General features: G+C 46.9%; 1 protein-coding gene across 1 annotated transcript in view; it reads right to left on the minus strand.

Annotated features, from left to right (window-relative positions):
- The window catches only part of MOV10 (Mov10 RNA helicase), a 360,143-nt gene that overhangs the window by 217,241 nt on the left and 116,773 nt on the right, over window positions 1–26,129 (minus strand). The window lies entirely within an intron of this gene.

Consider the following 26,129-nt stretch of genomic DNA (forward strand, 5'->3'; position numbering starts at 1 on the left):
GGTGATGGGCTGGAGGACGTGCGGGGTGAACAGTCTCGAATGAGCGTGACTATCGGGTTCAGCAGGGAGTAACAAAGCAAGAGGGGGGACCTTCGTGAGCAAGCTTACCGATGGGGCGAAGCTGATATTGGGTTCACACGGAGTGGAGAAACTATGGAAAAAAGGAATTAAACAATGAGAGGGTTGCTTCGGAGCCCTCAATCGAAAACACACAGTAGCGGGAAAAACTTACTGCGGGCGAAGTCCGCTGGGGGTGCAGAATTGATCTGGGTGAAAAAAGGGGGGGGGGGGGGGTTAGTGAGCCGGGGATTGAAATGGTGTCACCTTAACATCCACGAGCGACAGTGAATATGCTTACCAGCTGGGTCGAGGCCCTAGACGAATAATCTATGGGGGAAAAAAACCATCAGGAAAATAATAAGGGCCAGTCCAGAAGTAACGTGCCGGCGAGCAACGGTAATTCGCATAACAGCGAGAGCTTACCAAAAGATGAACAATGCAGGTCCACAATGGGGGTCCTAGCGTGGCGAGAAGGATCTTCACGACTCGCACTGGCGGCGTGTTGACAGGAAAAGGTGAGGTTTCTGGTCACGTTGGTGCTAGCGCCCAATGGGGACACAGTGGAAAGGGTCGGCCATTTTGGGTTGGGCGATTGGGAATTGAGGATAGACACAAACGACGGGTGCCAAGAGTGCTCGGGGCAAACCACTTCTGTGTGCTAATGACGAAGTGGTCGATATTCTAGATACAGGCATGCAGTGCATTTAAGGATAAAATAAGTGCACAATCACACAGTGACCATTTCATAGTAAGCCACACAACAAGTAAACAATGTCGTGCTGCTCTCATGCTTGTGAAAAAGTGGGACAATTCACATTTCGGTGAAGGAAATAACAGTGGTGGTGGAGAAGACCGGTCAAAGACACAAGCTGTTATGCAAAAGGTCAGAAGTTATCAAGTTGCACCGAGGTCATAAAAAAGAGTTCCTTTAGAAATGAAAGTACAGTAGTCTAGATCAAAGAAGTCCAATCCTCCGTACGGTTCAAGCCAGTGTGCAGGCTCTTGGTCTTCAGTATCCAACGCAGTTCTTCCTTATTAAGTAGCTGCTTTAAATTACCACCACGGGTAGGGGGTTTAATTACTGAAATGACAGTCCAGGTGAAGTCCATTTCAGTGTGTAACAGTTCCATGAAGTGATGCACAAGCGGAGCATTAGGAGTCTTGCAACGTATTCTGCTCCTGTGTTGGCACATTCGTGTGCGTACTTTGTGTTGTTTGCCCTATATAAATCATAGAACATGGACAAACAATAGCATAGATCACATTTACACTATTACAGTTCGAAGATTCCCTGCGAGCATACTTGATATTCTTATGTGTGAATTCTTTACCTTCTACAGTGCTGTCACACATGGAGCAATTGCCACACTTCGCATGCCCAGTGAGTCTCGGCAGTCCCCAGAGCGTATCAATTGTAGGCATTTGATCAGGGACAGGTAATGCAGCTCGCACCAAATGATCTTTCAAATTTTTTGATTTCTTAAAGGCAAACAGTGGTTTGTCTAATTGGAGTTCTCCTGCATTTAACACTGGCCAGTGTTTTTTTATACACTTAGTCACTTCAGACATAGCCATATGCAAATCAGCCTTGACCCGGTGCCTCATGGGAACAGTCCAGCCCGAACTGCCAAGCCATGGCTTTCCTGGACCGGAATCAAGCATCCTAGGACCGGTTTCTGGCCTGTTCCCATGAGGCACAGGGTCAAGGCTGATTTGCACATGGCCATGTCTGAACTGGGGTGGTGTGGAGTGCAAAAAAACGATGATTTAGGCCCAGATCTCTGTACTGGGGTGAATGTATGACATTGTTCTGCATTCTGTCCATCAATTGTTGTTTTTGCATTTGTCACCCCAAGTGGGATGGGTATGCTCAGACGTGAGTCCCATGCTCTCCACACCACTGGAGTCAAGCTATCCTGGGTGAAGACGGCTGATAGCCAGAAACCAGTCCTAGGATGCTTGATTCCGGTCCAGGGAAGGCATGGCTTGGCAGTTCGGGCTGGACTGTTCCCATGAGGCACAGGGTCAAGGCTGATTTGCATATGGCCATGTCTGAACTGGGGTGGTGTGGAGTGCAAAAAAACGATGGATTTAGGCCCAGATCTCTGTACTGGGGTGAGTGTATGAAATTTTTCTGCAATCTGTCCATCAATTGTTGTTATGCCATTAGCGAGGTCGGACAGTGTTCGGATTCAATCATCCGAGTGATGCATAAAAACTATCTCGCAGTATTGATCCAGGTCATTTTGTGATGAGATTATTTTGATGTCTCCACAATATATTTTGGGTAAGTAGCCACACACGTGAGGCACCATTTTTATCGGGAGACCTGGGGGAACGCTGGGTGGTAGGAAATTTATGTCAGCCCAGTGATCCAAAAATTTGATTTCTTTAGCTAAATTTGAGGTGTGCTGGGGATTCTGGGTAGGAAAACTGAGGAATCCACACAAGCCACACCTCCGGGTGTCTAGTTTTAACACTGTCTGGGTATGATAGGTTTCCCTACTTGGCTGCTGAGCCCAGGAGTAAAAAACAGGAACATCCAATGCAAAAAAGTGTTATTTTTCCCCCCCACATTCCCCCACAATTTCCCCCCCCCACATTCCATTCACGAAAAGGAACCATTCCTTTTCAAACCTCTCATCCCTCCCAGATCCCAGTTCCCAGAACCTCGGTCCAACACGAAGGTGATCAACAAGCGTCCTAAAGACCCAGAAGAACAACATCCCCACTTTCCGCTCAGGAAGTGACACACTTAGTCACATCCTACGACCCCCCTGCAATTGCCTCCCCCAAATCCAAGATAGAAATAATCACGGGATTTAGAAATAACCACCCTCCCCAGAGAATACCCAGACCCCCAGCTCACCTAGCCAGCTTTCCGAGAGCACATCCCACGGAGAACAGGAACATAGAAGGGCCCCCACATCAACTGCATGCTCCTTAACTGCAGATCTGCCATCAAACATGCAACTGAACTTGCAGAAACCTTCCTCTCCCATGATATTGACATTGCCTTCATCACAGAGACCTGGCTCAACAATGTCTCTTACCCCAGTTTCGACCTGCTGGTGCCTCCTGGATTCTCATTGATCAATAAAGACAGACCAGGGAACAGGGGTGGAGGTATAGTAATCATCCACAAGAGCAACATCACTATCTCGGAAACTACCTCATGCTCTTACAGCTCCTTTGAATGTCTCTCAGTCATCATTAAAACCCTTGATGCCAGGCCCTCCCTGGCTCATCTTCTGTACCACCCCCCAGGTAACTCCTCGGAATTGGGGATGCAACTTTCCGACTTAATTGCCCATTGCGCTCTAGGAAACTCGAACAACATAATCCTGGGTGACCTCAATCTTAGATGGAACGAAACACAAAACCCGCTCATACAATCCCTAAACAACCTACTAACTGAAAACAATCTGACCCAACATTGCCTAGAAGAAACTCACCAGAGGGGAGCAATCCTCGATGCAATTATCGCTGAAAGCAATGCAACCATCCTCCCCATAGACTAGTCCGATCACCACCTAGTTCTATTTCATATTAACCAAGTGAGTCAAACTCAACATCCCAAGCGTGACCCCCCCAAATGGATCAGAAACATAGCCCAGATTCCCCGAGCTGACCTTGAAGAACATAGCTCTCTCCACCGATCACCTCTCAACCAATGAACTCACCTCTCTGTATCACTCCAATCTGTCACTCACCCTGGACCAGCTTGCCCCATTGAAACAAAAAAAAAACACAGGGTTACTCCTTCCAGATCTTGGTTCACATTCGACATCAATTAAGAAAGAAGTCTTCTAAGAACTGCAGAAAGACCCTGTAGGTACAATTCCTCCATCGAGACCAAATCCTAGAAGCCCGCAGGTCTTACAAAAACAAATTAAAAATAAAAAGACAGCTTACTTCAGCTCGGCTCTAGACAATGGGAAAAATCGACCCAAAGAGCTTTTCAATATATATCATCAGGAACCAAACCTCAAAACCTTTGACATCCTCAACACTAGCTTCCAAAGAACGTTGCGACAACTTTGCCAACTTTTTCAATGAGAAAATTGCCAGGATAGATCTCTCGCTTGGCTCAAAGCTCTCCCCCTCCATTGTGAACTTAGCGTCTAATAGCCAGTAGAGTGATGCCTTGATGCCCACAAAATACTGGTCCTCCTTCATCCCCATCCAGGAAGAAGACAGTTAAATTAATCTCAAATGTTAAATCCTCATCACACGCTCTCAAACAGCTTCCCACGCATCTGGTCAAAGACCTGAAGCTTGTCCTAGCCCCAGTATGGTGCAAGATCATGAACAGCTCTCTGAGCTCTGGAAGCGTTCCAGACTACCTCAAAGTAGGCCAAGTCACTCCTCTGTTGAAAAAGCAGGGGCTAGACACTGAGGACCTGAACAACTTCAGACCAGTCTCGAATCTACCCCTCCTTTCCAAAATCCTGGAAAGATGTCTACTCCCTCAGCTGACCCAACACCTCGACAATATCAATCTCCTTGACCCTCATCAATCAGGCTTCAGAAAAGGCTGTAGCACTGAAACCACAATACTCAATGTCATAGATGACCTCCTCAAATCACTGGACTCAGATCATTGCTGTCTTCTCATCCTTCTAGACCTATCGGCGGCATTCGATATAGTTGACCACAAATTGCTCAACAAGGCTCTGCAAGAAAGGGCTGGCCTATAGGAGACGGTCCTACATTGGTTCTCTTCCTTCCTCCACAACCGTTCACAAAAAATCTAAATTAAAAACTTTGAGTCCGACCTCCACCCAGTCATCAGAGGTGTCCCCCAAGGATCTGTGCTTTCCCCTCAGCTTTTCAACATTTACATGGAACCCCTCACCTCTCTACTCAGGAAATCCAACATCCCTTTTTACTTATATGCTGATGACATACAACTTTACCTGGAAACCACTTCCATTGATGACATCTAAAGACTTAACAATACGCTCAAGGAGGTGCAACTTTGGCTCACAAACAATCACCTGAAACTCACTCAAGAGAAAATGGAAGTGCTCCTCATCGCCAACAAAAACGACAACCCCCAAATTAAAGAATGGCTCAAAGCCATTGACGCCCTCAACGGCAACCTCGCCCTGGCGGATTCAGTAAAATCGCTTGGCATCACCCTAGACCCGAAACTGGACATGAAACATCATATTTTAAGATCGGCCAAAAGTGCCCTTCTCAACCCGAAACTACTTTACAAAAATCAAACCCTTCCTTCCCTCCAAGGACCTTCAACAAGCAACCCAAGCTCTGGTACTCTCTAGAATGGACTATGGGATTGCAACCCTAACTGGGACAGCAGTATCACACCTCGCCCCCTGAAGAAAACCTTCAACGCAGCAGTGAGGATGGTCACTGGAACCAGGAAATTCGAACACATCACTCCCGCCATCATAGAACTTAATTGGCTCCCAACTGAGCTGCGAGCTAGCTTCAGAACAGCCTGCATCACACACAAAGCCCTGCACCCAGGCAAACCCGAATACTTAGCTGCCAAACTCAAAAGGGCCGGCCAGTCCAGAAGCCTCAGGAGCTCCAACACCATGCTACTCATCCCGCTGAAAACACATAAGAAAAAAAACGCAACCAAAACATTTGCTGGAAACGCTCCTAAAATCTGGAACTCCATTACCCCACATCAGGACGACCCCCTCGTTTCCAAAATTCAAGATCTTACTCAAAGCCCTCTTCCTCGAACGATCACATGGGAACAGATGAACAATAGTTACTTACCTGTAATCTGTGGTTCTCCAGTATTGTTGTCTTTCATAGATTCACATGCCCGAATCATTCCCCGTGGGAGTTCCACGGTACATAAAAAAGCAATAATATGCCATAATAACATAGAAAAAAACAGCTAATAACCAACCAGGAAGTAACGTAGCCCAAGCTACAGGAGAAAAAATTTCCACACTCATGACTATCCTAGTCATTTTGTATAGTCCAAACTGCAGCCAATCAGGCGACAGCACCCACCAGAAAGTTCTCCCCAGAGGCTCAGGCTCTCAGATTTTCTCGCACAGGAGTGATGGTAAACCAATCTAGCCTCTGAGGGGAGGTGGGCGAGTTGCATGTGAATCTATGAAAGACACCAATACTGGAGAACCACAGATTACAGGTAAGTAACAAATGGAATATGCTACTTACCAGTATGCATCTGTTCTTGGCATAGAGGGCTGCAGAGTGGTACATTTATGAATAGATCGCCATCTGGTGTTGGGCTCGAATGATTGCACTTGCTTTTCTCTTGGAGAAGTCTTTTGTCGTCACAAGACTGGTGACTCCTCCTTTGGGTGCTAGTGCGCATGGGCATCGGCTCCATCCTTAAATTATTTTGCCATAGTAGGGTTAAATGGAGTAGTATGATAGAATACAGATAGAAATGCCCATGTAAGTGTATCTAAATAAGATAGTGTTGGAACAGACACAGGTTTCCGGGGAGGCTGGGAGGGTATGTACCACTCTGCAGCCCTCTATGCCAAGAACAGATGCATACTGTTAAGTAGCATATTCAGTTCGAGGCATATGGGCTGCAGATTTTACATTTATGAATAGACTATACAGCAGTTATCTCCCTAGCGGTGGTCACCAGGGTCTGTTGCAACAGTCTGAAATAAAGTTTTTAGTACAGCTTGTCCCACTCTAGCCTGCTGTGTTGCCTGCACATCGACACAGTAGTGTTTGGTGAAGGTATGCGGTGTAACCCAGGTAGCTGCTTTGCATATGTCATCTAGAGGAATGTTTCCTAAGAATGCCATAGATGCTCCTAGTTTACGTGTAGAGTGAGCTCTAGGAGGAACAGTTAATGTCCTTTTAGCTTTTAAGTAGCATATTTGTATACATTTTACAATCCACCTGGCAATGCGATAGAGATAGAGATAGGATTGCCCTTATGTGTAGGAGAAAACGCTACAAATAGTTGTTTTGTCTTTCTGAAAGTTTGTGTTCTTTCTATGTAGTATAATATCGCCCTTTTGACATCTAATGTATGTAGGGCCCTTTCTGCTACCGTCTGTGGTTTTGGAAAGAAGACTGGTAGGTCCACTGGCTGATTGATGTGGAATGCTGAAATTACTTTAGGCAAGAATTTTGGGTTTGTTCTAAGAACCACTTTATTTTGGTGTAACTGCAGGAATGGTTCTTGTATAGTGAATGCTTGCAATTCACTTACTCTTCTGAGTGAAGTAATAGCTATAAGAAAAGCCACCTTCCATGTGAGGAATTGTATTTCACACCTATGCATAGGTTCGAAAGGTGGTCCCATTAGTCTGGTAAGTACTATGTTGAGATTCCAAACTGGGGAAGGAGGTAGTCTTGGTGGAAGGACTCTTGAGGCCTTCCATGAAAGCTTTTATTGCTGGCACTTTAAACAGGGAAAGATGTTGTCTGTTTTGCATGTACGCTGCTATAGCTGCAAGATATACTCTAATAGAGGTGTAAGCAAGGTTACATTGCTGCAAGTGTAGTAAATAGCAAATAATCTCTTTAGTGGATGCGTTTAGAGGGTTGATGTTGTTACTGTTACAGTATACAGCAAACATTTTCCACTTTGCTGCATAGCATGCTCTGGTGGTAGGACCTCTTGCTTGCTTAATGATTTCCATACAGTTTGGAGGTAAATCTAAGTATCCAAATTCTATGACCTCAGGAGCCAGATCGCTAGGTTCAATTGTTTGGGATCTGGGTGCATTATTTCTCCATGGTTCTGTGTAAGGTGAATGGGTAATATTTTTAACTTTTGATGTGGCACCTGTGAGAGTTGCAGTAGCGTGGTGAACCACGGCTGTCTTGCCCACGTGGGTGCTACTAGTATCATTGTCATTGAATGTTGTTGCAGTTTTCGAACCACTAATGGAATTAGTGGGAGAGGGGGGAAAGCGTAAGCAAATTTGTTGGACCAATTTATCCATAACGCATTGCCCTGGGACAGGTGGTGTGGGCACCTGGATGCGAAGTTTTGGCATTTTGCGTTCTGATGAGTGGCAAAGAGATCTATCTCTGGTTGTCCCCATCTTTGGAAAAATGGCTGCAGTATTTGGCTGTGCAGTTCCCGTTTGTGTATTTGTTCTGTCTGCTTAGGATGTCTGCTATCTGATTTTGAACTCCTGGTAGGTGTTCGACTAACAGATAGATCTTTTGAGGAATGGCCCATCTCCAAATGTCCTGCGCTAGTCTGGATAGTTGGAGAGAGTGTGTCCCCCCCTGTTTTTGAATATAACACATTGCAGTCATGTTGTCGGTTCTGATCAGGACTGCTTTGTTGAGGATTTGCATTTGAAAAGCTTTTAATGCTAGAAACACTGCTAGTAGTTCCAGATAATTGATGTGCAGTCTTTTTTGCTGTACACTCCATTTTCCCTGCACTGTATATTTCTCCACATGCGCTCCCCATCCGGTGAGCGTTGCATCCGCTGTTAGTATCACTTGTGGAATCGGTTCTAGGAACGACCGCCCCTTGGAAATGTTTGTTGTGTTCCACCACTTCAGAGAGCGATGTGTGCGGTCGTCTACCAACACCAGATCTGTAATCTGACCTTGAGCCCGATTCCACTGTGTTGCTAGGCATTCTTGCAGTGGACGCATTTGTAGTCTGGCATATGGTATTAGCAGTATGCAGGAGGACATCATCCCTAACAACTGCATGAACACTCGAGCTATTAGTGAGTGTTGTGGTTGAAATCTTTGGATCAACGTGATCATTGTTTGTATCCTGATTGGATTGGGGTATACTTTGGCTCTTTCTGTGTCTATAGTAGCCCCTAGATATTGTTGAACTTTGTTTGGTTGCAGGTAGGATTTTGTGTAGTTCACCGTGAACCCTAGCTGGTGCAGCAAGTGAATGGACTTTTGTGTGTTTTGAAGACATTCTTCTTGTGACTTGGCTTTTATTAGCCAATCGTCCAAGTAAGGGAAGACATGTATTTGTGGTCTTCTTAGGTGTGCTGCCACCACAGCTAGGCATTTTGTGAACACCCTTGGTGCTGTTGTGACCCCAAACGGAATGACTTTGAACTGATAATGTTGTCCTTCTACTACAAACCTGAGGTATTTTCTGTGGGCTTTGTGAATTGGGATGTGAAGGTAAGCGTCTTTCAGATCCAGTGTAGAAAGAAAGTCCCCTTTCTTCAGTAAAGGAAGTACTTGTTGGAGCGTGACCATGTGGAAATGTTCCGAATTTATGTAAGCATTGAGAGGTCTGAGGTCTAAAATTGGTCTTAGAGACCAGTCTTTTTTGGGAATTAGGAAGTATAGAGAGTATACTCCTGTCCCTTGCTGATGTTTTGGAACCTTCTCTATAGCATGCTTTTGTAGCAGTGATAGTACTTCTTGTTTTAACAATGTTAGATGATCTTGACTCATTGGACGCTGTCTGGGGGGGGATGTTTGGTGGGGTAGCTGTGAGTTCTAGGCAATAACCATGTTGGATAATTTGTCTCACCCACTTGTCTAATGTGATGTTTTCCCAGACAGGTAGGAACTGTGATAGACGTCCCCCGACTGGTGTTATATGGTCTGGGGGGAGCTGTATGAAGTCACTGTTTTGGGGTTGGGGAGTTGCGGTTGTTACTTCCGCGACCTTTAACCTGGTTGTTGTTACCTCTGTAACTGCCTCTTGAATTGCCTCTGGGTGATGTTGGCGTAAAAGAGGTAGATTGCTGGCTTGTGCCTGTATTCTTTGACCCGCCTCTATAGGTGGACCTACGAAAGGAACCCCTTTGAGTTGGCTGTTGTAATGCTCCCATTGATTTAGCCGTTTGTGTCTTTTTTCATCTTTTCTAAAGTCTCATCTGTACCCGAGCTGAAAAGTGTTTTTTGATCAAAAGGTTGGTTCAATAAGGATGTTTGTACTTCTTGTTTTAACCCCGAGACCCTAAGCCATGCATGTCTTCTTAACATGTTACTGGTGTTGATGGATCTTGCTGCAGTGTCTGCCGTGTCTAAGGCGCATTTAATGGAAGTGTTTGTTATTATCTTCCCTTCTTGTATGAGCTGGTCTGCCCTCTTTTGATGTTCCTTAGGGAGATGTGTAATGAGTTTTTCTAACTCATCATAATGCGCTCTATCATAGTGTGCAAGTAGCGCTTGTGTATTAGCTATGCGCCAGCTGTTTGCTGCTTGGGATGCTACTCTTTTACCCGATGCATCTATTAACTTGGACTCCTTATCAGGAGGAGGAGCTTCTCCTGTAGATAATGAGTTTGCTCTTTTACGAGCGTTTGTGACTACAAGCTAGTCCAGAGGTACCTGTCCCTTGATAAATATTGGGTCATTTGGGGCTGCCTTATATTTTTTATCAATTCTTGGGTTTAATACCCTAGCCCTCACAGGGTCTTTGAATATGTCTGCTGTGTGATTGAGAAGACCCTTCAGCAAAGGTAGTGTTCCTGATGTTCTTTGTGCAGCCGGTAGCATTTCTAAAAGGAAATCCTCTATTTGAGGTTCTGCGTGTAAATCTTAACCCTTTGGTATTTTGCTTCCCTATTAATCAGCTGTGCAAACCCTGTATTATCATCAGGTGGTGAAGGTTTTGAGGGGTATAATTCTGGGTCGTTATCCTCATCTGACCCTGCATTATAATTCTCCCATGGGTCTGCTTCATCTGTGACAGTGTTGTCATCCCCATGAAGTTCTCCCTCCCCTGTATCACTGTCTACATCTGTTTGAGGTGTAGATGGTCTTGGTGTAGAAGGTGGCATAGTGTGAGGAAGAGGAGAAGAGGGTGTGTCTCTAGGTCGAGGAGAAAGGGGAGGAGCTTTATTTGTCCCCATTGCTCTCTTTTTAGAAGGAAGAGTTTTGTCATCTAGCTGTTCATTCTTCCTCATTTTAGGTAATTGTCACCACTTTGCCAGTTTGCGGATCGATAAAACAGAGTCTTTTGTTTTGGATCTGTCTGCTGCTCCTGTGTCGGTACCGAAGTCTTTGGTTCCGAAAGGTGCCTTTGCTTCTGACCGTCAATGTTCTGTGTTTTCGGCACCGAGAATTTGCTCGATTCCGATTTTTTCGGTGTCGAGTGAGTCTTCGACGTCGAAGCATGTTTCGGTTTCGACATGGAATGTTTCGACTGAGAGCTTTCCTTTGTATGGAGCTTCGGTGTCGATGTCGATGTCGACCGTTTCTCAGATCCGACATGGTGGGAGGCAGAGTGTTTCGGTTTCGTTGCCGGGCCGGAAGGCTAGGCGTCGGAAACTTTCTTAGATAGTCTGACCGGGCTCGAAGGCGGGGTCGGTACCACACTGGGTCGGTTTTTTGGCAAGGGGACGTCGTCACTCACGGTTTGTTGAGCGTCGATTTCTTCGACATCAGACTCGTCCACTTCAGACCCCGAATCGTCCTCATATTCCTCTTCTTCTTCGGGGTGCTGGGCCTCGAACAGCTCCGGGATTGCCTCCAACTGCATTCTCAATACCTCGTGTCTTCGGGCTCGACGGTTTCTAATCGTCGACTTGGAGGAGAATGCTGCGCAGGCTTCGCAGTCCCTGGATTCGTGTTCAGGTGATAGGCAAAGATTGCACACCTCGTGTAGGTCCTTGTGTGGGAACTTAGCACCACACGTTGGACATTTTATAAATGGAGTCCTTTCCATGGACTCCGGGCTGGACTACGTCGAGAAAGGCCTCCCGGTCTCGTCGACATAGAAGAAAATGTTTATTGTTGGAGTCGAAACGCGTCGGAATGGAAATGAAATCGCGTTCAATAACAATACCGTCGAATTGGAAAGGGAATACGCGCCGAAATATCACTTTTTCTCGAAGTCGATCCGGAGCGCTTCGATCCTCATCCGAACCCGATGGCGGAAAAAAACAATCTAAGGATGGAGCCGATGCCCATGCGCACTAGCACCCAAAGGAGGAGTCACCAGTCTTGTGACGACAAAAGACTTCTCCAAGAGAAAAACAAGTGCAATCATCCGAGCCCAACACCAGATGGCGATCTATTCATAAATGTACCATCTGCAGCCCATATGCCTCGAGCATGCTACTTACCAGTATGCATCTGTTCTTGGCATGTAGGGCTGCTGACATTCATATCTTGTGCATAGATCGCCGCCTAGTGTTGGGTTCGGATGATTGCACATTGGTGTCCTGGAAGAGTCTTTGAAGTATCACGAGATAGGTGGCTCCTCCCCTGGACTACAGTGCGCATGGGCATCCCCTCCATCCTCAGACTGTTTTTCGCCATTGTGGCAGAGATGGAGTGTAATGCAGTGAGCGATGTCCATGCTACAGAGTAATTCTGAATGCTACAGCTGCTACAAGCGCCGGGGAGGAGGGTGGGCGATATGAATGTCAGCAGCCCTACATGCCAAGAACAGATGCATACTGGTAAGTAGCGTAATCGGTTCGAGGCATGTGGGCTGCTGAATTCATATCTTGTGCATAGATTACATAGCAGTCCCTCCAGTTAGCGGTGGCTGCCCGTGCCAGCTGCAGCAGTCTGAAAAAGAGTTCTGAGAACAGCCTGTCCTACAGTTGCCTGCTGTTTAGAATGCACATCTACGCAGTAGTGTTTCATAAATGTATGTGTGGTGGACCATGTGGCTGCCTTACATATCTCTTCTAAAGGAATATTCCCTAGGAAAGCCATGGACGCTCCTAACTTACGTGTGGGGTGTGCTCTTGGTGGAATGGTTAGTGTGCGTTTAGCCTTAGCATAGCAAATCTGTATACACTTAATGATCCACCTGGCTATTCCTGCTTTGGAAATGGGGTTGCCTTTGTGTGGAGGAGAAAAGGCAACAAAAAGCTGTTTTGTGTTTCTAAAATCCTTTGTCCTATCTATATAGTACATTAGAGCCCTTTTGACATCTAACGTGTGTAGGGATCTTTCTGCGACATTTTCTGGATTAGGAAAGAAAACTGGCAGTTCTATGGTTTGGTTCATGTGGAACTGCGAAATCACCTTAGGCATAAATGTAGGGTTGGTGCGTAGCACAACTCTATTTGCGTGGACCTGTATGAACGGCTCTTGAATGGTTAGTGCCTGGAGTTCACTAACTCTCCTCAATGAGGTAATGGCTACTAGGAAAGCACCCTTCCAGGTTAGAAATTGAATGTCACAAGAGTGTAGAGGTTCAAAGGGTGGTCCCATCAATCTGGTGAGGACCACATTCAGGTTCCAGACTGGTGAAGGTGGGTGTCTGGGAGGGATTACTCTTTTTAGCCCCTCCAGAAAAGCTTTAATGGCAGGCACTCTGAATAGTGAGAGGTGCTGCCTGTTCTGAAGATAAGCTGCTATGGCGGATAAATGTATACAAATGGAACTGTACGCTAGATTACATCTGTATAAATGCAACAAATAACAGATAATGTTTTGAATAGATGCATCCAGTGGGTTAATGTCATTGTTGTTACAGTATATGACAAACCTTTTCCATTTAGCCGCATAGCATGCTCTGGTTGTGGGCCGTCTTGCGTCCTTGATGATATTCATACATTCTGGCGGCAAGTTGAGGTAGCCAAATTCTAGGACTTCAGGAGCCAGATCGCCAGGTTGAGCTGGTGCGGATCCGGATGCTGAATGTCGCCATGGCTCTGCGTCAAAAGCCTGGGTGCGAGGTGTAGCCTTTGATGCGGTACCACGGATAGTTCTAGAAACGTGGTGTACCATGGTTGGCGTGCCCACATTGGCGCAACCAGGATGAGTGTCATCGAGTGTTGTCTCAGTTTGCGTGCCACCAGCGGTATTAAAGGTGCTGGAGGAAAAGCGTACGCATATTTGCCTGACCAGTTCATCCATATCGCATTGCCCTGCGACAGTGGATGTGGGAACCTGCTGGCGAAGCTTTGGCATTTTGCTTTTTCCCTTGTGGCGAATAGGTCTATCTCTGGATGACCCCACTGTTGGAAGTACGGGTGGAGTACTGATGGATGCATCTCCCACTTGTGCATCTGGTGGCTGTGTCTGCTGAGCAGATCCGCCATCTGGTTGTCCTTGCCCGGGAGGTGTTCCGCCATGAGGAAGATGTTCCTCTGAATGGCCCACTTCCACATGCTCTGAGCCAGATGAGACAACTGTGGAGAGTGTTCCTCCCTGCTTCTGTATGTAGTACATGGCAGTCATGTTGTCCGTCCGGATCAACACGACCTTGTTGCACATGTGTACCTTGAAAGCTTTCATTGCCATGAAGATTGCCATCAGTTCCAGAAGGTTGATGTGCATCTTCTTTTGCTGAGCTGTCCATAGTCCCTGCACTGTGTAGTGGAGTACATGAGCTCCCCATCCCTGGAGAGATGCGTCTGCCGTCAGTATAATATGTGGCACAGGCTCCTGGAACGGTCAGCCCTTGCAAAGGTTTTGTGGGTTCCACCAATGCAGAGAGTTGTATGCCCGACCGCTCACCAACACTAGGTCTTTCAACTGTCCTTGAGCCTGATTACACTGACGTGCTAAGCACTCCTGAAGCGGACGCATGTGTAGTCTCGCGTGCGGGACTATGAAGATGCAGGAGGCCATCATGCCTATCAACTGCATGAACACTTTCGCTGGAAGCGAGTGTTGAGGTCTGAACTTTTGAATCAGCAATTGCATGCTGTGTATTCTCGCTGAATTTGGCGGAGCTTTGGCTGCCAGAGTGTTTATTGTTGCGCCCAGGTACTGTCGCACGTGGGCGGGCTTGAAGATGTGATTTTGGATAATTCAGTGAGAATCCCAGACTGTGAAGGAGATGAATGGTGTGGGACATGTTGCTGGCACACTGCTGGGCCGTCTTTGCTTGAATAAGCCAGTCGTCCAGATAAGGGTAGACATGTATGTGCTGTCTTTTGAGGTGTGCTGCTACCGTCGCCAGGCACTTTGTGAACACTCTGGGTGCTGTGGTTACTCCGAAAGGGAGAACTTTGAACTGATAATGTTGATGTTGAATAGTGAACCTGAGAAGCTGTCTGTGTGATGGGTGTATGGGTATATGGAAATACGCATCTTTTAGATCCAGTGTTGCGAGGAAGTCTCCCTGACTGAGTAACGGAAGAACCTGCTGTAAGGTGAGCATATGAAAGTGCTCTGACAGAATGTAACTGTTTAGAGGTCTGAGGTCCAGTATAGGTCTGAGAGACCCGTCCTCTTTGGGTATTAAAAAGTACAGAGAGTACACCCCTGACCCCTGCTCTTTTACAGGCACGAGCTCTATGGCCCCTTTTTGCAGCATGCTGATGACCTCCTGCTGCAATAAGTGTAAGTGCCCTGCGGACATAGGACGGTGTCTTGGTGGGATGTTGGGTGGAGTGGACGTTAATTCCAGGCAATACCCGTACTGTACAATGTCTCTCACCCACCTGTCTGTGGTGATGGACTTCCAGACTGGCAGGAATTGTTGTAGTCTCTCCCCTCCCCCCCCCCCCCTGACAGGTGTTATATGGTCAGGGGCAGTGACAGGGTGTCACTGTTTGGTATTGGCAGAGGATCTGGAACTGTTGTTACCTCTGCCTTTGATTTTTCCACGATATCCACCCCGGTTATTTTTATTGTAGGTGGATTGTGTCCCTCCCTTATTGTATTTTGTCTGTTGTGTTGACTGGCCTCTTGAGGGGTCTCTAGTATTGGAGCGACGAAAGGAGCCACCCCGAAACTGCTGTGACTGCAGAGCCCCCATAGACTTTGCAGTCTGTGTGTCTTTCTTAATTTTTTCAAGGGTGGTGTCAACCTCCGGTCCGAATAAGAAGTCTGGGTTAACTGGCTGATTGAGGATAGAAGTTTGTATTTCAGGTTTGAATCCTGAGATTCTTAGCCAGGCGTGTCTCCTTAACATAACGCTAGTGTTGATGGCCCTGGCTGCACTATCAGCTGCGTCTAAAGTGCACTTGATGGAAGCATTGGTTATTAGTTTCCCTTCCTGGATGAGTAGTTCTGCCCCTTCCTTATACTGATCAGGTAGGTGTTGCAACAGTGTCTCAAGGGTGTCATAATGGGACCTGTCGTATCTGGCCAAGAGTGCTTGAGTGTTGGCAATGCGCCAGATGTTAGCCACCTGCGCAGCCACTCTCTTTCCTGAAGTCTCCATAACTTTTGACTCTGTCAGGGGGAGGAGCATCACCTGTAGTCTGGGAGTTTGCTCTCTTACGTGCATTAGAAACAACTAATGAGTCCAATGGCAAATGTCCCCTTATATAAGTAGGGTCCGCAGGGGCTGGTCTATATTTTTTCTCACTCCTTGGGTTTAGCACCCTGGCTCTAGTGGGGTCTTTAAAAATGTCAGTAGCATGCTTAAGGACCCCTTTTAGCATGGGTAGGGTTTTGACTGTTCTTTCTGAAGTGGAAAAGGTGTCTACCAGAAAGTCCTCATCCACAGGGTCAGCATGTAGCTCGACATCATGATTACTGGCTGCCCTTTCAATAAGGGCGTTAAAGACAGTTGTGTCCTCAGTAGGAGATGTCTTCACACTGTACACATGAGTGTCAGGGCCAGTTTGCGGATCCCTAGGGTCAGAAGGGTCCGCCCATGGTTGGGCTTGATCATCGGGATCAGTGTCCACATGATAGAGGTCCTCCTCATGTTAATCATCCCCCGCATCAACATCTGAGTATGTTGGGGACAAAGTTTGAGGTTCCTGTCCATAGTGATGGAGGGGCTCCACAAGAGCTGGAGATGTGGGTGAAACCCTCTTTTTCTTCAGGGGAATCTTATATGATTCCATGGGTGTTTCTGGCATCAGTTTTCATTTGTATATGGACAGTCGACCAGTTTCTGAGTCGATGAATTGCCTCGGCTCCTGGCTTTCAGGCTCTTCTCCAGCCTCCATTTCCGTCGACACGTGTTTATTGGCGCCGAGAGCTTGTTTTGGCTCGAACATCTCCGGACGCACCGAGGGTGGCAACCCAAATTTGATAGGTGTTGACGCGGTCTGAACTTGTCCGACCAGCTTTGGCGTCGGGGCCTTCTTCGGCCCGCCTGCTGAAGCTTTATCCTTAATGCTTTGGAGAGACTCCGACACTTCCTTGGTTATGAATGGACTGGGGCGCGTCGACTCGACAGGGTCCTTGGAGCCAGTCTTCGACTTGTCCGTAGGCCTCGACCGAGGATCGATCCTGTCTTTCGGTTCGAGCCTTTTGAGTGAATCGACTCCCTTCGGCGCCGGCTTTGGTGGTTCGATGGCCTTGACCTTGGTCTTCGGCGCCCCAACCATCGGCTCGACGACCTTCTTGAGCTTTTCGGCATAGACAGCCATTTTCTTTTTCTTCGGCTCCGAGGCGTTTGAGGCCTTGGAGCCGACCAGAGGCACTTTCACTTTCAGTTGTGACAATGATGCTGTCGGTTTCGATTTCTTTGTATCGACCGATCGTGGTTTCGAAACCGAAGGCTCTTTAGAAATGTTAGAAGCCGGGCCTGTATGCGGGGCTGGAGAACGAGATTGTTGATCTTGGGTAAGGCCTAGTGGCGATCCCTCGACCCGAGCCTTATTGAGTGAGTCATCGACGGCCCCCGTATAGGTTGGGCCTAGCTCCTCGCCTGAGCTATCTTCTACGGCCCTTAAAGGCCTCCACGTCGTCTCCTACCTCATCGATGAAGTTTTCTTCCTCTTCTTGCACCTCTTAGTCTTTGGCATCGTACTCAGAGTCATGTTCCAAAGCCAGAGCGGAGCAGTATTCCTGATCCTCCAGATCAACGACCTCTTAGTCTTCGGTCCCGAAGATGTTCACCGGAACAGGCGCTGACTTCTTCGACTCCAATCTAGCCGCGCGTCGAATCTTAAGAGTGTTCTTCGATCTGAACCGGAAGCAGGCCATGCAGTTGGCCTAGTTGTGGTCTGGGGACAGGCACTTATTGCACACCGGGTGGACATCGATGTGCGGGTATTTTGCATTGCAAAGGGGACACCTCTTGAACGGACTTCTTTCCATTTGAGATCGAAGTTCGGGTCGATTTGGAAAGAAAGAGTTGTAGAGTCCTCAATGTCCTCTCGAAACAAAGTAACCGATACCGAACGAAACGATACCGACGCTGTCGAAAGCCTTTTGGCTTTGTAGAAAGTTTCCCTAACTTGAGCTCAGATAGTAACATCCGAACCCAATGGCGGAAAAAAACAATCTGAGTATGGCGGGGATGCCCATGCGCACTGTAGTCCAGGGGAGGAGCCACCTATCTCGTGATACTTCGATGACTCTTCCAGGACAACAATGTGCAATCATCCGGACCCAACACTAGGCGGCTATCTATGCACAAGATATGAATTCAGCAGCCCACATGCCTCGAACGTATTGTTCTTGTCCAGTATTGGGGTGTCTTTCATAGATTCACATGCCTGAATCAGAGTAGATAGCAGTAAACATTCATGCTTGGAAGACGCTATTTGTACCATCAGTTTGTACATATGAAAAACACAATCATGTAATAAATGTCTCATTTCTAAGCCTAAAAATTTGCAGTTACATGAGAATGCACATAATCAGCATGAATAAGCGTCTGAAAAGCAGTAAGAGGAGGAGGGAAACAGAGGCTCACCTTATCTGAAAAGATTACGCAGAACTGCTTGACCCACTGAAGCATCAGTCTCGCTGGCTGCATCCAAACAATAGTGCTTGGTGAAAGTATGCCTGCTGGCCCAGGTTGCTGCTCTGCAGATGTGCTGCAGAGGAACCCCAGCGAGAAGAGCAGTTGAGGAAGACATGGCTCTCGTAGAGTGAGCCCTTGGAGCTGCCTGCAAAGGTCTTCCTGCTTGTATATGGCAAAAGTCAATAGCTGCAGAGATCCATCTTGCTATTGTTGGTTTAGACACTGCATGCCCTTGTCAAATTTTTCCATAAGCGACAAACAATTGATCAGATTTGCGTATTGTAGAGGTCCTTTGTAAATAGAACTTTAAACACCTCTTGATGTCTAGTGTATGAAATACCCTTTCCGCAGGGGATTGTGGGTTAGGAAAAAATTTCCTTAAGATGACTGGCTCGTTTACGTGAAAGTCCGAAGGCACCTTAGGCATGAATTTTGGGTTTGTGCGGAGCACTACTGAATTAGACGTTAACTGCAAGAAAGGTGGATGGACCGTGAAAGCCTGGACATCACAGACTCTTCTAGATGAAGTCAAAGCCAACAAAAGCGATACTTTCCAATTCTGTGAATTGGTTCAAAAGGGTGGAGCATGAGCTGCGCTAACACTATATTGAGATGCCACAATGGCGGTGGATGACGTACCGGAGGAAACATTCTGAATAATCCTTTAAAGAATTGCTGTATTATTCTTGCAGAGTAAAGTGAAGTGGACCCATCCTGACGATACCTTGAAATGGCTGCTAGGAAAACCTTTAGAGTTGCGTGAGATAATCCCGATTTTGCCAGATGTAAGAAAAAAGGCAATATCTGATCTGGCCTTGCTTGAAAAAGGATGAATCCCAGCCGAGGGAACCCAGATACAGAATCTCTTCCATTTAAGTCTGTATGTTTTTATTAGTAGCAGGTGCTCTTGCTTTGGCTAGTATCTCCTTGCATTCTGCAGAGATATTCAGATGGGCGAATTCAAGGTACTCCGGCACAAAGCTGCTAATTTCAGAGAAGCCGGATCCGGACGGTAAATCTGACCATCCTGGATGGAGAAGAGATCCGGTATTGGTCGAAACTGAATTGGTTCGCACTCCGATAGGAGGAGGAGCTCGGTGAACCAGTATTGGGGAGGCCACCTGGGGGCAATGAGAATCGGGCGACTGTTCTTTTTTCATCTTCCGGAAAACGGTATCGGAGGAAAGGCGTAAGCATATATTTGAGACCAGTTGATCGAAAACGCATTCCCCCGAGAGTCCTTGTGGGGACGCCAGCTTGCAAAGAACAAACATTTGCTGTTCTTCTTGGTCGCAAAGAGGTCTAGATCTGGATGGCCCCACTGTTGAAAAATGCGATCCACCGTTGGTTGATGAAATTCCCATTTGTGGGTGGACACCGTTGTCCTGCTGAGAGTGTCCGCAAGAACGTTTGCCATTCCCGGTACATGGACCGCCAAAAGATTGATTCTGTGTCGTATTGCCCATGCCCATATATCTTGGGCTTCCTGAGACAGAAGAGCCGACCTTGTTTCTCCCTGTTTGTTCAAATAATGCATGCTTGTAGTATTGTCTGTGCGAACCACTGGGGCCCTTGAACGATTGCGCGAAAGGACTTGAGGGCTAGGAAGATAGCTCTTAGCTCCAATAGATTGATGTGCCAGACCTTCTGTTGAGGGCTCCATCTCCCGCTGACCGTCAGCCCTTGAAGATGTGCTCCCCAACCTTCTAGGAATGAGTCTGCGGCGATTGTGAAGTTTGGTTCGTCTTGGAGGAACGCACAAACCCTGTTGTACATTTCTCTTTTGAATCCACCAGAGAAGACCACCTCGGATGCGAGGAGTGATTCGGATGAGATCTTGGAATGAGCCGGAGACCTGCAGCCATTGCAGGTTGAGTTCTTCTTGAAGAGGCCTCATCCTGAGACAGCAATTCGGTATCAAAGGAATGCAAGAAGAAATCATCCCCAGAAAAGACTTGAACTGTCGGACTGAAACTGACTTTCTTGAGTGTAAAATCCGAGCCATGTCCTGTATTCTTTCTTGTCTCTCGTCCGATACGAAAGCTCGGACCAGTTGTGTGGCCAAGGTTGCTCCCAAGAAAGCTTCTCTTTGGGACGGTTCTAGCTGTGACTTGCTGAAATTGATGGAGACCCAGTGATTGGAAGAGAGACAGACACCTTTGGATAAAGCAATCGTCTAAGTAGGGAAATATTTGTATTCCCTCCAGCCGAAGGTGTGCTGCTACTGGAGCCAGGCCCTTCGTAAACACCCTGGGTGCCGTAGCAGCCCAAAGGGGAGGACCTTGAACTGAAAATCCCTGCCAACCACCCTGAAACGCAGGAACTTCCTGTGACGGGGTAAAATGGGGATGTGGAAATACGCATCTTGGAGGTCCAAGGTGGCCATGTATTCTCCCGCCGAAAGATGCAGCAGTATTTCTTGGAGTGATAGCATCTAAAACGTTAGCTTTCTCAAGTACTTGTTGAGGGCACGAAGATCCAGAATTGGACGCCATTCCCCAGACTTTTTTATTAGATATTATCAGGAGTAAAATCCTGCTCCTCTCTGAACCTGAGGGACTATTTTGATTGCTCCTTTTTTTAACATCAAATTAATCTGGGAAAACAACTCTTTCAGATGAGCTGGGCCCCTTGTGGGAACATTTGGATTAAACTTTTCGAATTCAAGGGCATGGCCTTTGACCACAATGTCCAAGACCCACCTGTCTGACGTTATGCAGGACCATTTTGAGATCTTTCCTCCAATTTTTATGTGAGACTGCGGCAGTAGCAGTGGCAGGTGATGAAACTCATTGTCTTTTATCCTTTCCGTGGTAGGCAAGCTTTCTTTTGTTTTGGGAATAATTAGTATTGCACTGGCCTTCAGATTTGTAACGTTGGGTCTGGTAACGTTGATTCCCTTGCCGGTTGGAGGATTGCTGATTATCACGTCCTCTCGCACCTCGGAAGGGCGGCTTCTGAAATTGTAAGGTGCCAAGGGACCTGGCTGTCTGTGTCCTTTTTGATTGTCTGCAAGGCTTCCTCTACTTGCGGGCCAAACAAAAATTCCCCGTCGTAAGGCATGTCTAATACCTTAGGTTGTACCTCCTGGCAGAACGAAGTCGCTCTTAGCCATCCTTTCCTGCGCATAACAGCAGCTTCTGCTAACTGCCTGAATCCAGTCGAAGCCACATCAACTGCAGAGTCAATCATCTCAGCCGAGATTCTCTCACCCTCCTGCAGTATTTTCAGAGCTTCTGTCTTGGGGGGTCTGGAAGCATGTTGATATATATTGCGAGATGTCAGACCACATTTGCCGGTCATATCTGCCCAGAATAGCTAATGAGTTAGCAGCCCGGACTGTAGTTGCTGCCATTGTAGACACAGGCTTCCCAATAGCATCTAGACACCTGCCGTCTTATCCGGCGGGGCTGCAATTGGAGAGGAAGGATTCCTAGATCGCTTCTGTGCAGCCTGTATGATCACCGAATCCAATTTCGGGTGTCCTATAAGGCAAGCTGGGGACTTTTCAGGAGCCTTATATTTTTTATCTATCCTCTGCAGTTCTGGAGGGATAGAAGCAGCAGTGGGCATCACTTTAATTCCCTCTTTCCAGATGATATCAATGATAGGTATTGACTTAGTCTGCTTCCTTGGCTGGTCCTTGAAATCATAGAGGGAGCATTCCTGCTGTGTAGTCTCCATGTCAATATGGAAGTGTTTTGTAGCTCTTTCCATAAGAAGATAGAATCCTCCAACATCTACTGGAGGTGAATCAGCGGTAACCGGAGGTGAAGGTGAAGGTGTTTGGACCCGATAATCGTCCCACTCCAACATCAAGGATCTGTCATCTACTTCACCTTTTTCTCTCTCTTCTTCGTCAGAAGATTGGTGTTCTTCAGGCTGATGGGAAGCTACAGGCAGAGGAGACCTTGGAGAACTGAAATCCAAGGTGTAGGAGGCACAGAGTCCGCTGGCTCAGACGGTGGAAAATGCCTGTAATAGTCATTTAGCATGTGCTGTAGATTTGTTAGCAATGCTACTGGCATCTGAGCTGAGGGGACATTAGTAACGGTTGATGTTACATGCTCAGGCGAATGTTGGCCCTCTTGATAGTCTTCTTCTTGGTATTTGATGTGCAATTCCAAAGGACTTGTAGCTGTCCCAAACCTTTCATCCAGGTCAGAATCCTCCTCACTATCCTCAGAGTCCAGCAACTTGTCAGGGACCTGTAGGGGTACTGTTTGAGGTGACAGGCGTAGAGGAGAAAAAGGTTCTAGAACAGAACCGCATCTCTGAAGCAAGGATAGCTTTGGTGTTGACGTGAAAGCCTCAGACTGTGACCAAATCTGCATGGTGGTACATGTAGACAATTGCGGGGGCTTGGATCCTGACAATGATAAGGTAGTCATCGGCGACTGAGTGGTCTTCGTCGACGACGGTGTCGACGACGGTGTCTTAGTCGACGACGATGTCGTCGAAGGTGCAGGAGTCGACGACGGGATGTTCGTCGACGACAATGGAGCAACCGTCGACGGTGGCGTCGACGAAGCTATTGTTGAAGGAATCGTCTTCAGCTTGGCCGCCGACGGGGAGCTGACTATGGCAGATGAAGATTCTCTCGTCAATGAGATAGGCCTGACAGAGACATAGACCATCGTCGACGGAGAAGACGCGGTCGACATTATCATCTCAGGCTTAGGCGAAGAGAAAGTTACAGTAGACGTAGATGTTGCGTCGACGGGAATCTTAGTCGACGACAGGGTCTTCTTCTGAGGTAAAGTCTTCTTAGAAGTTGTCTTTTGAGGTAAAGTTTTGGTTGTTCTTCTCAGGGGTGTGGATGGCACAAGTTTGCTCTTAGTAGGGGGAGTAGCCTTAGAAGTGGAAGGCCTCTCAGACCCCTTAGAAGATTGTTGCTTCTTTACAATCTTGTCCCCAGGAGAAGATAACACCTCTTCAGCAGCTCTCTTCCTAGAAACTGCAGTAGATCCAGAGGCAATACTGCCTACCTCAGAAGCAGGATTATCTTGATCCTTGAGCTTTTGTAGCCACAAAAGCAAGTGGACCTCTCTGTCCCGGAGCGTCTTCTGAGTGAAGGTCCTACATATCTTGCAGTCCTTCACCTGATGGTCAGGGTACAGGCAGTAAATGCACTTCTTGTGGGGATCTTCTTTGAAAAGACGGAGCTTACCACAAGAGTCACAAGGCCTGAATAAAGATTTCTTAGATGAAGACATCTTCAAATCCAGATTCTTGAAGGAAAAAAAGAGAAGTACTGAGCAGAGCTCAGGTAGACTCCCTTCACACGACGTGCGGTAGAAAATCTGAGAGCCTGAGCCTCTGGGGAGAACTTTCTGGTGGGTGCTGTCGCCTAATTGGCTGCAGTTTGGACTATACAAAATGACTAGAATAGTTATGAGTGTGGAAGTTTTTTCTCCTGTAGCTTGGGCTACTTTACTTCCCGGTTGGTTATTAGCTGTTTTTTTCTATGTTATTATGGCATATTATTGCTTTTTTATGTACTGTGGGACTCCCACTCCGATGACGGGAAAAGATTGTTTTCTTTTAAAATATTTCTAAATCATGTTTTGTAAAATGTTTTACTTTTATGATTCTTCTCTGAATCGAATAAAGTTTTTGAATCGAATCGATTCAGGCATGTGAATCTATGAAAGACACCCCAATACTGGAGAAAGCAGATGACACCGTCCCGAACCAAGAAACCATTCTGAACATTGAATCCGCTCAGAGACTTGTTCGATTTGTTCTACCCCCTCCCCACTTCCCACTTCCCCCTTCCCTTCTATGTGCGTTCGTTACACAGCCACAACCCTCATGTTATTTCAATTATCTGTACCTCTTTTTGCTCTCAATGTACTTGTTGTGAAGCTCTCTGATACTCTTGGGTCCAGTTAGTATATATATGTATAATAAATAGGTTAGATTATGGTAACTCTCTTCTGCTTGCCATAAATGAGTGCCATATCAGGAAATTACAAGTTGTTCAAAACACTGCTGCTCGTCTGATTCTGGGCCTACCAAGACAATCCCCTTCCCTGCCATGCCTAAACAGTCTACATTGGCTCCCTGTAAAAAAAAAAAAAGAGCCAATTTTAAAACCATGTGTTAGGTTCATAAACATATGTACGGCACAGGACCAAAATACTGGAACCGAAAATTGACATGGTACCGGCCTGGTCGAGAATTGAGATCAAGCTCTAAGTTCCAGCTCACGCCATTTAGAGTTCAAACAGCTAGAAATGGCGGATGTGCTTTCTTCTACATGGCACCATCTTTGTGGAACAAACTTCCTTTAAACATACGTACAACCATCGAACACATGAGTTTCCGAAAGTTGTTGAAAACATGGCACTTTTAGTTAGGCCCCCACTTCCAGGATCATTTACTTTCCTTTCTGGGATTGTCCGCATGTGCCATGAGACTCCCTCTTGGGATGTGATATGTCTGCGCAATATAAATATCCAGACTAGACTAGAGCTATACAAACTCCTAAAATAAAATAAATAAAAGGTTTGGCGGCAAGCTAGGCAAACCTACCAAACCCAGACATTTCTAAAACTAGACCCCCGGGAGAGTCCAGGGAGGTGTGGTCTGCATGGATCCCCCAATGTTTTCTAACCCAGAATCCCCTGCAAACCTCAAATTTAGCACAAACAAAATGGATCACATGTTTCTAACATTTGTGTGTGGTTTCAGCATGCCAGCACAAATTTCTTCACACTCAGCATTCCACTCTGTTGCTCGATAAAAATTATACCTCACTTGTCTGGGTGCTCAAATTGGAGTCAGCCTAAAAACTTATAATGGGCTTTCTGGGGCCCCTTGAGGCAGATCTGGGGTAAAAACCTCCACCTTCCTCCCCGGGGGGTGGCGGGGAAGGAAGACTGTCCTTTGTGGATTTTTGGAGAGTGGGGCATTTGCATGCCCATTTTGGGCAGCTCCCACCCCTTTCTTTACAAAACAAATAATCCCTGTGGCCTACTGGGTTTTCTGCCTCTCTGAGGCTGAGATCAGGGGGCTATTGCCCCCATATGCCCCCAAGGAGGGGCAGAAAGACCAATCTGGATAAAGGATATGGGGGTAAGGGGGCAAAAGCCCTTGACCAAGGGTAAGATTCCCCCCCTCCCTAGTGCCTAACAGAGTGAATCTCTGCTCGGGGTTCGCCCTCCTATGGTGATCGCCAAGCAGGGATCCACTAGGGAAGGTTACCATTGGAAAGGGGTGATGCTCCCCATTTAAATGGTACCTCTCCCATCTGCCTAGGTTCTCGGGTGAGATAGCCCCACGAGCATGTAGGCAATGAAGGTGAAAGGAACCAATCATCTCATTTCACTTTCAGTGTAATGATGTTGGCGCGCATTGTGCACCTTTCGTCATTACACTAAAAAAAATGCCTACGGAGGTTGGGGAAAGCTTTTCCCTAGCTCCGAGGGATTTGGCGGTCAGGTGCAGAGGACGGAATGGTTCCGTCCTCAGCACACAAGCACTGTGGCGCATTATGGAATCATTTAGTCATGCACACACAAGAGGTTTAATCTCATAGTTGCAAGGGAAACCC

This window comes from Lissotriton vulgaris, chromosome 5 (assembly GCF_964263255.1).
Source record: "Lissotriton vulgaris chromosome 5, aLisVul1.2, whole genome shotgun sequence".
Taxonomy (NCBI): domain Eukaryota; kingdom Metazoa; phylum Chordata; class Amphibia; order Caudata; family Salamandridae; genus Lissotriton; species Lissotriton vulgaris.